Source organism: Lasioglossum baleicum, chromosome 11 (genome assembly GCF_051020765.1).
Source record: "Lasioglossum baleicum chromosome 11, iyLasBale1, whole genome shotgun sequence".
Classification (NCBI taxonomy): domain Eukaryota; kingdom Metazoa; phylum Arthropoda; class Insecta; order Hymenoptera; family Halictidae; genus Lasioglossum; species Lasioglossum baleicum.
Window position 1 is genome coordinate 13,867,896 of NC_134939.1, and position 13,386 is coordinate 13,881,281.

A 13,386-nucleotide genomic window follows, 5' to 3' on the forward strand; every position below is an offset into this window, starting at 1 on the left:
ATTTTTACTTGTTTTCCTTACTCCTATAACGACGGAAGTGTAAAAGTGATGCATTTTCAGAAGAACAATGACGGTTACTGTGAGGCTGGTATTTATTATCTTATAAATTGAAATAACTTAAAAGTTGCAATAATAACCCACAATGTCTATAAACTACTCCCATGGAAGAATTAAACCGAATCTATAGGCCATTCTATTATGACAAATGGGAATTATTTTTCTTTTGCTTGTCCTGTAAAATTTCAATTGTTGCAGTGGTGTCATTATACTTCCGGAGCAGCGGTATATTAGATGATTGCACAAGTTCGTGACCGATTTTCATAGATATTGCAAACTGTACTGCACGGCGGAGTGTGAAAAAGAAAATTATATGGTCCCCATTCTTTTCTAATTGTAGAAAAGAAAGGTGACTATATTATTGATTAATAAAGCTGAATTCTTTAAAATTTAACCCTTGAATTTCATTTTCAAATCGGGCACGAACATACGCAATTATCTGATACATATTAGGTCGTTGGGAAAGTCTTTTAGAACCATTTAGAATAACTTTCTCAGGCAACTTAAGAGATCCCATGCTTGCAAATTGAGAAGTCCTCAGATGTACACGTACTTCGACCCAACTTCCGCCGCGCGTTCTATTAAAAGATAGAAACCAGCAAAATTGAATACAATACAAGGAACAGTAGATACAAGAATACATTAATATCTTTCAGAGCGCTTCGAGCGTGACTCGAGCACTTCGCTACGTTCGCGTTCCTCCGGGCGAGCACGCCCGACGTATTTATTTTGTCTCGCCGCGATTCTTGGAGATCTCGTTAACCAATTATTCCTGAACGACACAATGCGTGATTCAATTAGCGCGCGCGATAAAGAAACAACGTTCGCCGAGGGTAATCCGAGTTGACGTTCTAGAGGCGGTGCCGGCAGGAACGATTAGGCCTGTCTTGCGGCGAGGCGAATTAAATTCATTAGCGGACGCTAACGCGATTCGCATAAACTGCGGGTTGCTTGGACGCCCGTGGCAGTGTTAACGATCCGAGAAATCTTTCGGATGAGCCGGGCCAATGGCGTGAACATCGACACAGTAAACCTTCTATTTAAAAAAAATCTGGAAGAGATCTAGCCACGACGGAGACCCGTAATTTCGTTCGCGACGGAGGAACTGTCAATCAACGGGAGGGTGGTTTCACGCGATAATTCCATTGACAAACGATGGGGGGAGAAACGCGGCGGGGACTTGTAATCGTGCTTCATACAAGAAATGGCTTTTAAATCCGTCGGACTAGAATCGCGAAGACTTGTAGACGACAAGTTGATCGATCGCGTTGATGTATCGTCGATAAAAGAATTATCAGACCGAGACCGCGAGGAAGGAAACCTCTTGAAGCGAATCTTCATCTTTCAATTTACAGGAACGATTCTCTTCGCGACTGAAACTGTGTCGAACGCCGTTCTCTACGGTTTTTTTCCCTCGTGTTTAGACTCGCGTGGAGATCTCCGTTGTCGTTGCTCGATGCCGCGGAGTCTTTCTCCTGTTGTGCTTGTGCTTTTTGCGACAGAGTAAGAACCCTTCAAAGCTTGCAAATCCAAATTATTATTCACTTCAGATTATTCTGTGCTGAGTTCTAACATTCTGAAGACGAACTCCGAAAGATTGAGATTAAATAAAATGTTTAAAACAGTCATTTAAAGCAGACTGTTAAAGTACAAGGATGAATGATGAAAGAATTTCAGCAGAAAAATGCATGCAGCGTGATGGCAACGGGCGAGGATAAGTTCGTTGACAGAGTTCCCATCGCATGGCCGGCCGTGTAGCTGGAGGAACGCGATGATCGAACAGGGAATCGAGGCTGAATCGTGGAAGAGAACATTGGAAGTCCAGAATATGTCGTTGGGTCGTCGTATGATGTTTGCTCGGTGGCCGCGCCGATAACCATGCACATGCGTACGCGTAATGGGAACGATACGTTTCCTCGACACGTAACACGAGAACCATGCTCCGTTACATTATTTATCACTTCGCGGTCATTTGTACCGGCTCCGGGCCATCCCCCGTCCGCGCTTTCTCCGTTCGCACCGTCGCGTCCCGTCGAGCTGATTTAAACTTCATTCAAACACCGTGCTGTGTGGAGCAAACCATTTCGATCGCGCGAAACCAAACTCTCCGAAATCCTCTTCCCGTCGAAGCACAAGTAATTTCTAACGAGATACTTTCGGACTGAAAATTCTAACCGGAGGCTGCGACGAGCGGATGCAACAAGCAAGCAGTTTCGAGTAATAAAAAGGGATAGAGAGACGCTGGATGGAAATATAATAGTCTAAGGCAGGGTCGATGGTATATTTATATTGCATATCGGAGCTCGGATCGATGAGTGTCTTATCGGAGAGTAAAGAGACAGCGGAACGGCCTCCGCGGAACCATTACCGAATAATCCGGGGGCGGACGGATTATATTTGATTATATTTGTAGTATATCGAGAGTCGAGTCGATACTTTCATTAGATGAAAGCCCGAGATGGGGTTGCAGGAAAGGATGACAGTCCCGCGACGAAACGATTTGGCAGAGTCAATCGGACAGGGACAATCGGGGGTGGAGAGAGAGAATGAGGGAGAGAGAGAGAGAGAGAAGCGGAGAGAAACGGAGGAGAGAAGAAGGTTGGAGGAGGACGATAAAGCACGTCTTCCCGTTAGTATCCCAGCGGACAAATATTATTTTCCATCGTGGATGCACTCGACTGAGTGCACAAGGAGAGGCTTAAGCGACTGCGGTATACGTTTTCCTCGGCGATGCGATCCTCCACGGTTCACTTAATTTCTCATCTCTCTCCGCGCGCCGCCACCAATGACGTTACATTATTCTCTTCCGATATGATGCCGAGATACGGAACAGATTTGGTTTCCCTCGCGACCTTACTACACATTGTCCGCGAAAAACGTCGTTGCTCCGCTCGCAGCGGGACTGAAAACGGTGCCCGCCTGTCGCGCTTTTCAACGTTCTGCTTGAAATAATACAGGATCTTCCCTGACGGTGGAAATATTACTTGTTCGCGATCTCGCGTTCGTTTAATAGAAACGACAACTCTTCCACGGCTTCACAACTTCTCTTCCGCGACTCAGACATGGACAATCAGTCGGAGATACACCGGAGCGACTTCTACTTCTGCCCAGATCAAATTCTGCTCGCGCTGCGTCGCGCTTATCCCGGGCAAAGCACCGTTTATTCGAAGTACTGATCCGTCTCGGAATTTTCCGATCCGTTGTTGCGCGTGTCCTACCCGAGAAACACAAATTTGGATCACGACGGTGCGCAGTGGTCCAAGTACGCGATTTTTTTTTTTTATTAAGCATTTCAGATCTCAATCGAGATCTATTTCTGCTGCACTGAAACAAATTACAGTATGCATATACATATTCACACATAAACAGTCCACATCAAATCAAATAAAATTCGCAGTTTACATTTTTTTTTTAAATTAAAAATAAGAAAACAAGCCCTAAGCTTAACGCAACTGTTGAATTAGCCCAGGTCGCTGTAAATCGAAGAGGCTACATTGCCAAACAATATGATTAATATCCTGACTACTGTGTCCGCAGTCGCATTTCGGGTCACTAATAATTCCTACACGAAATAGAGACGCATTAAGACTATAATGATCGGCTCTGCACCGATTAATAGTTGCAATAAATTCTCGTGAGAGACGTTCGCGTTTAAACCATGGCTTACACCTTCCAGTGTAATATTGGTTGGAAAATATTTTCCCTTTCATCAAGCCTTGCTCTTTTATTATCTTTTTGGTTTATACAAGTTCTCATACAAGTCAGTAAATGGAATTGGTAATGTTGAGGCACTGAAAGCTTCTGTGGCTGATTTAGATAAACTGTCCGCAAGTTCGTTACTTTGAATACCCTTATGGGAGGGGATCCAATAAAATTTAATGCCATTGCTGTTCTGATTGCATTTCAACAAAATATTATATTTCCTTTTTATCTCGAGTCTGATGGATTTTACTAGCCAAAAGTAAATTTTCGAAGTTCAACATTTTGAAGAACTTTTTTGGCTATAAAGTGACAATACTTCAAATCATCAAAATCCGAGGGTAACATTCTAAAGACAAAGTTCTGAAATTCAAAGTGAAACTAATTATTCTAAGTAGTCATTATAGAGCATTATATAACAGGTTTGAATAAATGTTTTGTATATATACAGGGTGTCCCGGGTTTTAATGGACACCCTGTATATTAATAGGCGTGTTTTCATTATTGAATTAATTTCCCAGCATTATTTGATCCATGTACAAATGCTGCAATATTATGGACAATTTAAACTTTGGGAAGGTTTTTAAACGAATGTTCAAGCATCAGATTTGTTTTACATGAAATTTTAAACAATTTCGAATAAGGGCATATAAATTTTAGATACCGACTGCTGTCGGCTTGTAGTCTATACGATAATTAAGAAATAAAAGCTCGCGGTATTTCGGCGTGATACGGAATTAATTGATGAAGAATGGATGGAGAGAAATTCGATTTACCGATGTTGGAGTATTTGAATAATTCAGAATTAACGTCGGAAATATAATTATATACTTTGAAGTTGTTTGATTGTGGAAGTATTTGAATAATTCAGAATTAACGTCGGAAATATAATTATATGTTATACTTTATTACGTTGAAAAATGTCGATATGAATTTTTAATGACCTCGAAAACATCCGATTACCAACTTTTAGAAAGTTTCAACGACATTTTGACTTTTGCCCAGTAAAATCGCGTTCTCGGACCACTGTGCGGTGTGCGGAGTACGAGTTTCGACGTTTTTCTTCGCGAAGCAGGCACGTTTGGTGCAACATCTGAACGCTGAAAATGAGCAGCGAGACGAATGGTGGTAGCGAATGTTTTAGAGCCCGTTCAGACACGGCGGAAACCGCGCGATTTTTGTTTTCGATTGTTCGTCCGCGCGGGCACGTTTGAACGAATACGAAGACGCTAATGTAAATGTTCATAATTTTCCTGGGCTTCGGTGTCCTCGCGAACGCCTCGGCTGTCGGAATTCGATTGGATTAAACGATCTATCGGCGTGTCGAATGGGCGCCATTGCGTGGTTGTTGGAACAAAATGGTTAAAAATCGGGGCTCGGTGAAAGGATTTCCGTGTAAAGAGGGACAAAGGGGCTGGCGCTGTATTAGGTTCCGATTGCGAAAGACGAGAGCCTCTGTATAATATATAGTCGTTCCATCAAAGCGATTCGTCACACGCAGTACTACACCACGACCGGGCTTCGGCGGTCATCGCCGGGAATCGTCGACTCCGAGCTCTCTCGTACGACACGCGGATAAATATCGATCCTTGTCGCGGCCGCGTGCCGCGCGCGGGGATTATTTTTCCGAGAATCAAGGGGGTTGCAGAGGTAGAGGGGGTGCTGGGGAGCAACGAGCGACACACAAGGGGTTATTTGGAGAAATACGAGGCCTCGCAACCCTTTCGCCTAAGAGAGGGTACGTCGCGTCTCGATGAGAATTGGTCACGGTATACCCCGGATCGATGTTTCGATTACAAAACGCTCGGAAATTAAGAATTCCGCTCTCTGCTTCGTTGCTTTAAATAATAGTAAAGTGCAATTATCGGGGGAATATCAAGTCAGAATTTCGTAGGCGTTCGCGGGAATCCAATTAGCACGCGATACGATCCCCTCCAGCGGGTTCCACGATTTCTGGTAGACGTCGCGTCGCGGCCAGAGAAACGGCGCACCTACATGGCAACGCAATTAAAGGTTAATACTTTCGCCTTGTCCCGCACTTACCGTGCAAATGCTCCCGAACAGACCTCCGATAAAAGGTGGGCAAACATATTTCCCCAGGAGTAAATTGCGCTCCGCGGATCGTTGGCAAACTACTTACTTAACCAGCGTTTCTTATCGAATAAAGAGGGATAACTATTCAATCTATTTGTCAAGATCGTGCGGGAAACGTAGACGCTAAGATCTACGTGTAATTCTCCGTTGATCAATTGCAAAGTCTCTTTCTCGATCGCTGAGACGCCGACGAAATTTGAAGAACCATAAATCCTGGTCGAGCAATTCGGATCGCGGAATTCGGACAGGACCGATTTTTCTGCGGGTTTAAACGCCTCCGAATTCTACTCATTGTACACCGGGAACTCTAATTCCCCAGGGCTAATCTCCGCGGCACTCCTCGCCGCGAACTTCGAAAAAGTTCCACGCGAAGCGGTAACTTTCCCGTCAACGGCACGCTCCTGGGGGTTAAAAAGACTCGCGCGAGGGATGACGCGCGATCGACAGAATTCCGTTGGAAACTTGTAGCCCACGGTCGTCGAATCGATACTTGGAAAAATATTACTTCGCCGTCCGACGATGCGCCGACGTTCCCAAGTTCCAGTTCTATCTTTACTTGGCTTCGTGGCGTTCGTTGACATTCTCTATTTATCCGTTCGTTCCATTCACGATTCACCTCTCTTTCTCTCTTTCTCTCCCCCTCCACCCCCGATTAACTTGGTAATTTAATCGTTGCTCTTTAAACGAAGTTATCGTAACTTCCGGCTGCGAGGAATCGTTGAAATTTTCTGTTTTCGAACGCGAACGGGAAATAGATCGATTCGATTTCCGTGTTACGTTAAATGATTTTTCTGCACGTTTTCCATCGTTGCCAGAACGCAGTTCGTGGGTCTCGTCGATGAACCGACGAACCGGACGGCGCGCGTTAGCATAATTGCGATCGGTGCACGGATTCGCCTCTCGCAGGTGCAGCACACTGGTTGATCGGAAACATTCGGTTTCTCAGGACAAGTATACGTATCCACAAATGATCTGGCAACCGGTGGGGCTCTCTCTCTCTCAAAGCTCTGTGATTACCACGGACAACGGATCGGCGGGACGATAGAAAGCGGAGTACCTTAAGGGTGTACACGGTGTTGCATGGACTCGCGAGAGTACGCGAGGATTACAAAAGGCAGCCGGGGCCGGGGGTAGCCAATATCATCGCCTGTGTCTCGCCTCGCTTTGACAAGGCAAAGACAGCGTTTTGCGTTCACAAAACGCAGAGGAATTGCCGGGCACCGGTCGCTCATTTGTACGGACCGTCGCGTCGTCGTCGTGTCGCATGGACAGATTCCCTCGCGTTGCCTAATGTTCGAGTGCTCGTTGAATTCGCTCTCCGAGAAGCCGTGTATCGTTTCGCATCGTGTATCACTTTAACGATCCTGTCAACGGCGACGTATATAACTGGGAACGACGGTGTTTTTGCGATCGACTGTACACGTGTAGCTCCGTTTTCGGTACAGTCTTGGAAACCGCTCGCTCGCTCGGGGGATTCGGGAAAGATTATCGACGCGGCGCGTCGCCGTTTACACGATTCTCCCGCGACTGCACGCTCGCGATTGTATTTATAAGCGGTGACTGTCTGTCACGGTTGAGCTGCCGACTCCCGGTAATTAGGGCCGCACCGATTCCAGGACGATGCTGGAAGAGCATTAATATCGCGCCTACGCGACAAATTTACCCTCGATCACTGCCGGCTAATTACTTTTACGAGCCGAGCGGTGAAAATAATTGGGACGATCAAGATACCCCCGGCGAGGATCGACCGCCGGACGGATCGCGTTCGTCGAACTCGACGAACCCGTGGAATCTCTCTCTCTCATGCGAGCTCCTTTGTCGGATTCTAATTATTGACGGCCAATTATCGGCGTCGTTTAAACGTTTCGGCTGCCGATTACCTCCCGGATGCTCGCGGAACGAGATTAATCGGTTACCCGGAGATCTTGCCGATCTCGACGCATCGGGATCCGCTAACCAGCTGGAAGAGCGCAGTCTTGATCCGGTTTCGATTCAATCAATTTATTCTCGCGGGATAATTTGGAATCTAATTTATTTATTTATAGAGATCGCATCGACATGTAGGTCATTGGCGACCACAAGAGTTAGAATTCTTGTTTATACAATCCTTATACTAAGACATAGTTTAAGTAGGGATGGGATCAATATGTACTCACGAATCTGAGTCAATTTCAATAACCAAGTTTTATTTCCTGGTTTTGATTAGTACTTAAAAGCAATAATGTTTTAATTTTATATAAACTGATTTCGAACCTCGGAATGAGTACTTACAAGTTTCGGAAAGATACTTGTACAGTGGGTGTACAAAGTACTCGTACACCTTTCAAAAACTAATAACTTTATTATAATTGTACCAAACGACCTGATTTTTTGTAATCAATTAGAAGCATATATAAAAACAATGAGGTCTCCGATAGATTATGATATAGTTATACATGTTGAATTGAATTATGCATTAGAGGACAACATAATTGATTTTAAAGGTAGAACAAATAATGATTAGAAAAATCAGAGAATTTCCGATACGATATCCAGAAAAGTTTCGAATTTGTTCGACCATATTCGAATATATACTTGCAAATATTATTTCCGTTTACCAAAGTGCATACTTGTAAATTGTCCGAAACTGTATGGCATAAGTTCGAGTATACTTAGGAGTATGTGTACTATTTCTGTATTGTCGAAGTACTTGTAGAGAGTTCTAATTCAATCAATCAAAGTTCGAACCTGTTTGCGAGGTACTTGATCCGATCCTTAGTTATAAGTAGATTATTACAACCATAATTACAAGGTATGGCAGATGGATTTTGAACATAGGATAACTTGGGTGATGTTCTTAGAATATTTCCATTCTCAATGATTTTTTAAATTTGGTGGATACGAAATTAATACAGTATCTCATACGATACTTAAATGTTTAATTATGTAATAGATATACCAACATATCTAATAATGTCAACAATATTTTAAATAAAGGTACAGCAATTTTTAGTAGCGCCTAATACATTTCGAATCTTGAAATTGAAAGTTTATGCTCGTCGCACGAACGCGTCTCGCAAACGCGACCGCCACCAGTCGAACAAAAGAACCGATTCACCGAGGAGGAAAGGACATTTTGAAATTCGAGCATTTGCAGACGACACAGGTACACCGCATATTTCGAGCCCGACTGATCGATTCGAATTGGACAAATGGGATTCCCATTCGTTCGGGCATTGTCCCCGTCTTATCGAGCAATATGGATTAGCGGAAAACTATCGGGGAGGTGCACAGGGTGCACGCGTGATACCTGTGAATCCGTTTTGTCCATCGGACAACGGCATTGTCGCTCGAAAATTACACCAAAGGCGATGCCGGTAGGAACCGGAGCCATGGATGCATTAAACTGGCGAACTTGCGACAGTCGTGACAAATGGCTCTCGAGGCCATTCGCCCGAGTATACTAACATCATAATGAAACTCATTCTACTCGAAAACCTCGAGCAACATAATTAAAGTTCTTTGTACCGGTGTCGTTCTTTACCCCGTTGCGCACTTATCGATTTTACCGGTTCGGTAGCGAATCACAATTTTATTCGAAGCCACGCTCCTTCACAAAGTGTGCTAATTCTAATATGCTAACATGAAAAAAATATCGATTTATGAATGACGAAATTAAGAATACAGTGTCAGCTGAGAATTGTTATCAACAGGCTGCGAATTTGATGCATGTCTAACGGAAAACAGTGAGGACATTAGAACAATTTATAAATACTGTTCTATCGCATTTTCAATCTATTAACCCTTAGCACTCGAGTGGCGACTCTGAGGCACCACTAGGGTTGCCAGAAATGTTTTATCCAAATATAGAAGAAATAGTGAAAACTGCAATTATGTATATATGAGGTAGGCTCAAAGTATAGGAGTTCAAGTAAAAAAACTTCTTTATTCAAAGATTTTTTAAAATTCTTATAGGTACGTAAAGATCAAGTTGAAATATAGAATACTCATGTCAAATATAGAAGATCTGGTAACCCTAGGCACCACAAAATATTGCTAAACCAGTAATGTGAAATAATAGTTACGTTATTCGATTAATTTATATCAAATAAATTACTAAGCATTTGAATATTGCACGAGTAAATTGCATCGGTTTAATATGCATAAAATGGAAAAAATATCTTTCCTCTAATTACTCCATACGTTTAGTAATTAATCGAATACAAATTTCATAGTGCACCAAATATTTTGGATAATGCTACAAGAATTATTAGTGGCGCCTCTCTCTCTCTCCGCGTGCAAAGGGTTAACACGTCCACTGGTTCCAATCGTACGTACCCACTTTTGTCATGAACGCATCTGAGTCCGCAGCCTAACGATGACAAAGGGCGGTGGGGTGGATCGGCGAGAATTGGCAATAGCCGGTGATTCGGGAATGACGATCGGATCGGATGACGTACCGTGACCCTGCGGATCGCAGCCCCGCGGCGTGTCAGCTCGCGATAGCGAGTGGAAGGTGAAGGAGAGAGACCGGGGCGGAGAAGAGACAAGTGGAAACGAGGAGAGAAAGCAGAGAGAAAAGGAACGGAACACGGGATGGAACGAAACGAAACGAAGGAGAGAAGCAAGCAGACTGCTGCTGGTTCTAGGTACCGGAGGGGGTAGCTGGCGTCGTGGCGCTTCCACGCAGGTCTGGTGGGAGATCGTGGAACCAGGGGCGGCCAGGGGGCGACCAGGGGCGGACGAACGGACACGACGCGGCTCGACGCGGCGCGAGGCGAGGCGACGCGGAGAGATCCGTCTCTCCTCAGTCGACGTCTAGCCGTCGCGACGCGTGCGTAATATCTTTCGCCGGTTTCACGAAACTCACGAGACTCGCGTGTACCACGCAGCGTGACTCTCGTCGTCGGATGTTCGGCCACCTGTTCGCTCCAGAAAGTCGAGCGGGTTCGGTACGGTGAGCTTGATCGGTGCTGGTCCGATCGCCTCGTGCCCCTACCTGTCCGCAGGTACCCCCCGACGATTTCCGTGGAATTGACGGCGCGGCTCCGATCGGATCTAGCCATCTCGTCTGGTCTCGTCTCGTCAGTACTCGTCGGGAGAGCTCGCGATAACGTGTTCCGTTGGCTCGCCAGCTCGAAACGGAGAGAAGTGCCCTCGGTGTGAACAGTCTGTGCCCTGTGAAAATTCTCGCTGGACACCGGCAGTCCCTACGTGATTATCAGTGCGATACACCCTTGGATTATGACCGTCGGGTAGGTACACGATCCCCTAAATCTTTTTTACACGATCCTCAGGGGTTACAGTCGCTCGCTCGCAATCTGCTACGCTCCGATTGCCAGCAGATCGTCGAGAGAACCGTCAGCCGTGTTCAATCCCTTCGCCTTAGCCGCAGTTTTTCTTTCCGGGAATCTTGTTTGCCTCGAGTTCATACGCTCGATCGATTAAAAGCAAATTTGGCTGGCTAAACTCCGACGGAACTGCCGACGTTCGCGGAATTTTGACGGGTGGCTCTGTAGGTGGTCGTAGGTGGCTGTAGTCGTGCTGGCAAGGAAAGGGTTAACCGTATGGTTCTGTATTGTTCGCATTACTTCGATCGACAACAGCGGCCACTGTGCCGCAAATGTATTCCGTATTGGAAATCGGGGTAGGAACACGGCCAGAGATGAAGCGCGGGTAAACAAAGAGCTTCATTCTGCTACAATGACATTTGACTTCTCGCAGAGACTGCCAAATGTTTTTATACCTTGCTCCGAGGGGTTGGTATGCGATTCGATATAGCGCGGAGATTCCACGTTCGTGCTCTGTGTCGAATCGTTACCGAGCCTCTGCTCCGATATTCATTATTTTCGGCGCGATGGTATACTTTGAATTTGGAGTTGTGTCTTGTCGTGTCTGTCTGTCTCCCATTCCGTGCCATCTATTCTCGTCCCTCGCGATAGCCTTAATAAACAAAATACCGTTCGCGCCGTGTGCGAGCGACAAATAAATAAATTTCATTCCAGCATGAACGGGATTCGCGAGGCAAATAAAAAAAAAAGAATGGAAGAAGAGTGTGTTGGCAGAACGAAGTGTTTAAAATTATTTATTTCAGACTGCTCTGTGTACAGGGTCGACCCGCAAATGGGATGACGCACGCGTCCTCGGTAATTATGGGTGAAACACGGTTTACCAAACGGTTATTTTTATTTGCTGGATTCCGTTCGCGCGGTCCGCCGGCCGCTATAATTATATGGATGTTCAATTATCAATAAAATCGCGACAAAACAGTGTTGGCGATCGATAACGGCTCGCGTGTGAACAGTTTTACCGCCGCGCGGTTATTCGTTCCTCCTCGATCGTGGAGGAGGGACGACTGCGGCGAGAATCGTTGAATGAATTCTCGCGAGTTTTTCGACTCGCTCGGTTGGCGAACGCGTTCGAATTCTCGAGGGGAAAAATTGATACAGATAAGCCGTCCGGCTGAGAGAGGCGATGCTGTTGTTTACGTTGACGTCGGCGTTGGCCTACTCGCCTTGACGCCGTAGCATCCACGGTTTCGCAATTAGCTGGTCGCGCTCGCGTTATGCATCGCGTCTCTCCGGCTTTTCTTTCCGTTATCGATCGGCATCGAGGCGCGGTAATTATCGATTTAGTATCGAGTAACAGCGAGCGCGAATGATTTCGACGGCCTTGAAGCATGATCGAACGACACAGTTCTGCTCGTTGCGCTCGCGCGATACCGCTAGTTACGAGTATCGATATTATTAGATCGCATTTGCGCGGTCGATTCAGACGATTCCAACACACACACAGCGAGGAGGCGTTCGCGCGAGCGTTTACTACAGTTACGCACCTACACACATACACACGGATACATACCAATGGAATCGTACGTACGGCGAACCTGTCGCTAAAATTTGTCAACGTTTGCGTCACGTCAAACTCCGTCGTTTCGTCGTTTGTTTCGTTTGGCAGCGCATGGCTCGCCTCGTTAACCTCCTTCTTGTTACACAATATCGACCGGGCCGCGCTATCGTTCATGCAAGAATTCTAGAAAACGATCGTTTCAATATGTGCCGCCCCGTCCCCCCTCCGAGCTCGAACGATAAAGAGTCGGAAGCACACGCGTCCACCATTTGTGTCAACTGTTTTCGCTCTCCGAAGATTATGCGCGGCTTCTTGCGGCAGCAGCACCAGAAAGCCTCTTAGCACGTTCCGTGCCACGTGGCTTTAGTACTTCGAGACACCGGTAATAATACTCACCGTTTCTATGGCCCATGGACCTCCATCTTCTCCCAGAAACAATTACCACTTCCTCGTTATAGAGTCCATCCAGATGTCCACGAGCTTCTACACGTCGCAATCTCGACAATTGATTTTCGATCGTGGAAACTGTTTCCATAGAGCAGGGTCTCCCAAAAGGTGCTCAAAATATTGTTTACATTATTAACAATAATCGGTATCTAATCAATTGCTAAACATTTAGGTATTGTATGAGGTATTATACCAATTTCGTATCCATAAAGTTTCAAAAATCATGGGGAACGGAAATATTCTAGATTAGAAGAAATGTTT

General features: G+C 45.5%; 1 protein-coding gene across 18 annotated transcripts in view; it reads left to right on the top strand.

The window, feature by feature from the left end:
• The window catches only part of LOC143213458 (CUGBP Elav-like family member 1-A), a 455,043-nt gene that overhangs the window by 94,352 nt on the left and 347,305 nt on the right, over positions 1 to 13,386 (top strand). For 5 of the 18 annotated variants that reach the window (XM_076433331.1, XM_076433330.1, XM_076433338.1 and 2 more), the window contains exon 1: positions 10,618 to 11,084. The exons of 2 other annotated variants lie outside the window; for them this stretch is intronic. The gene's annotated coding sequence lies outside the window, so the exon portion shown is untranslated. Of the gene's footprint in view, positions 1 to 10,616; positions 11,085 to 13,386 lie in introns of those variants that run through there. 11 more of the 18 variants (XM_076433333.1, XM_076433336.1, XM_076433339.1 and 8 more) reach the window with 4 other exon arrangements.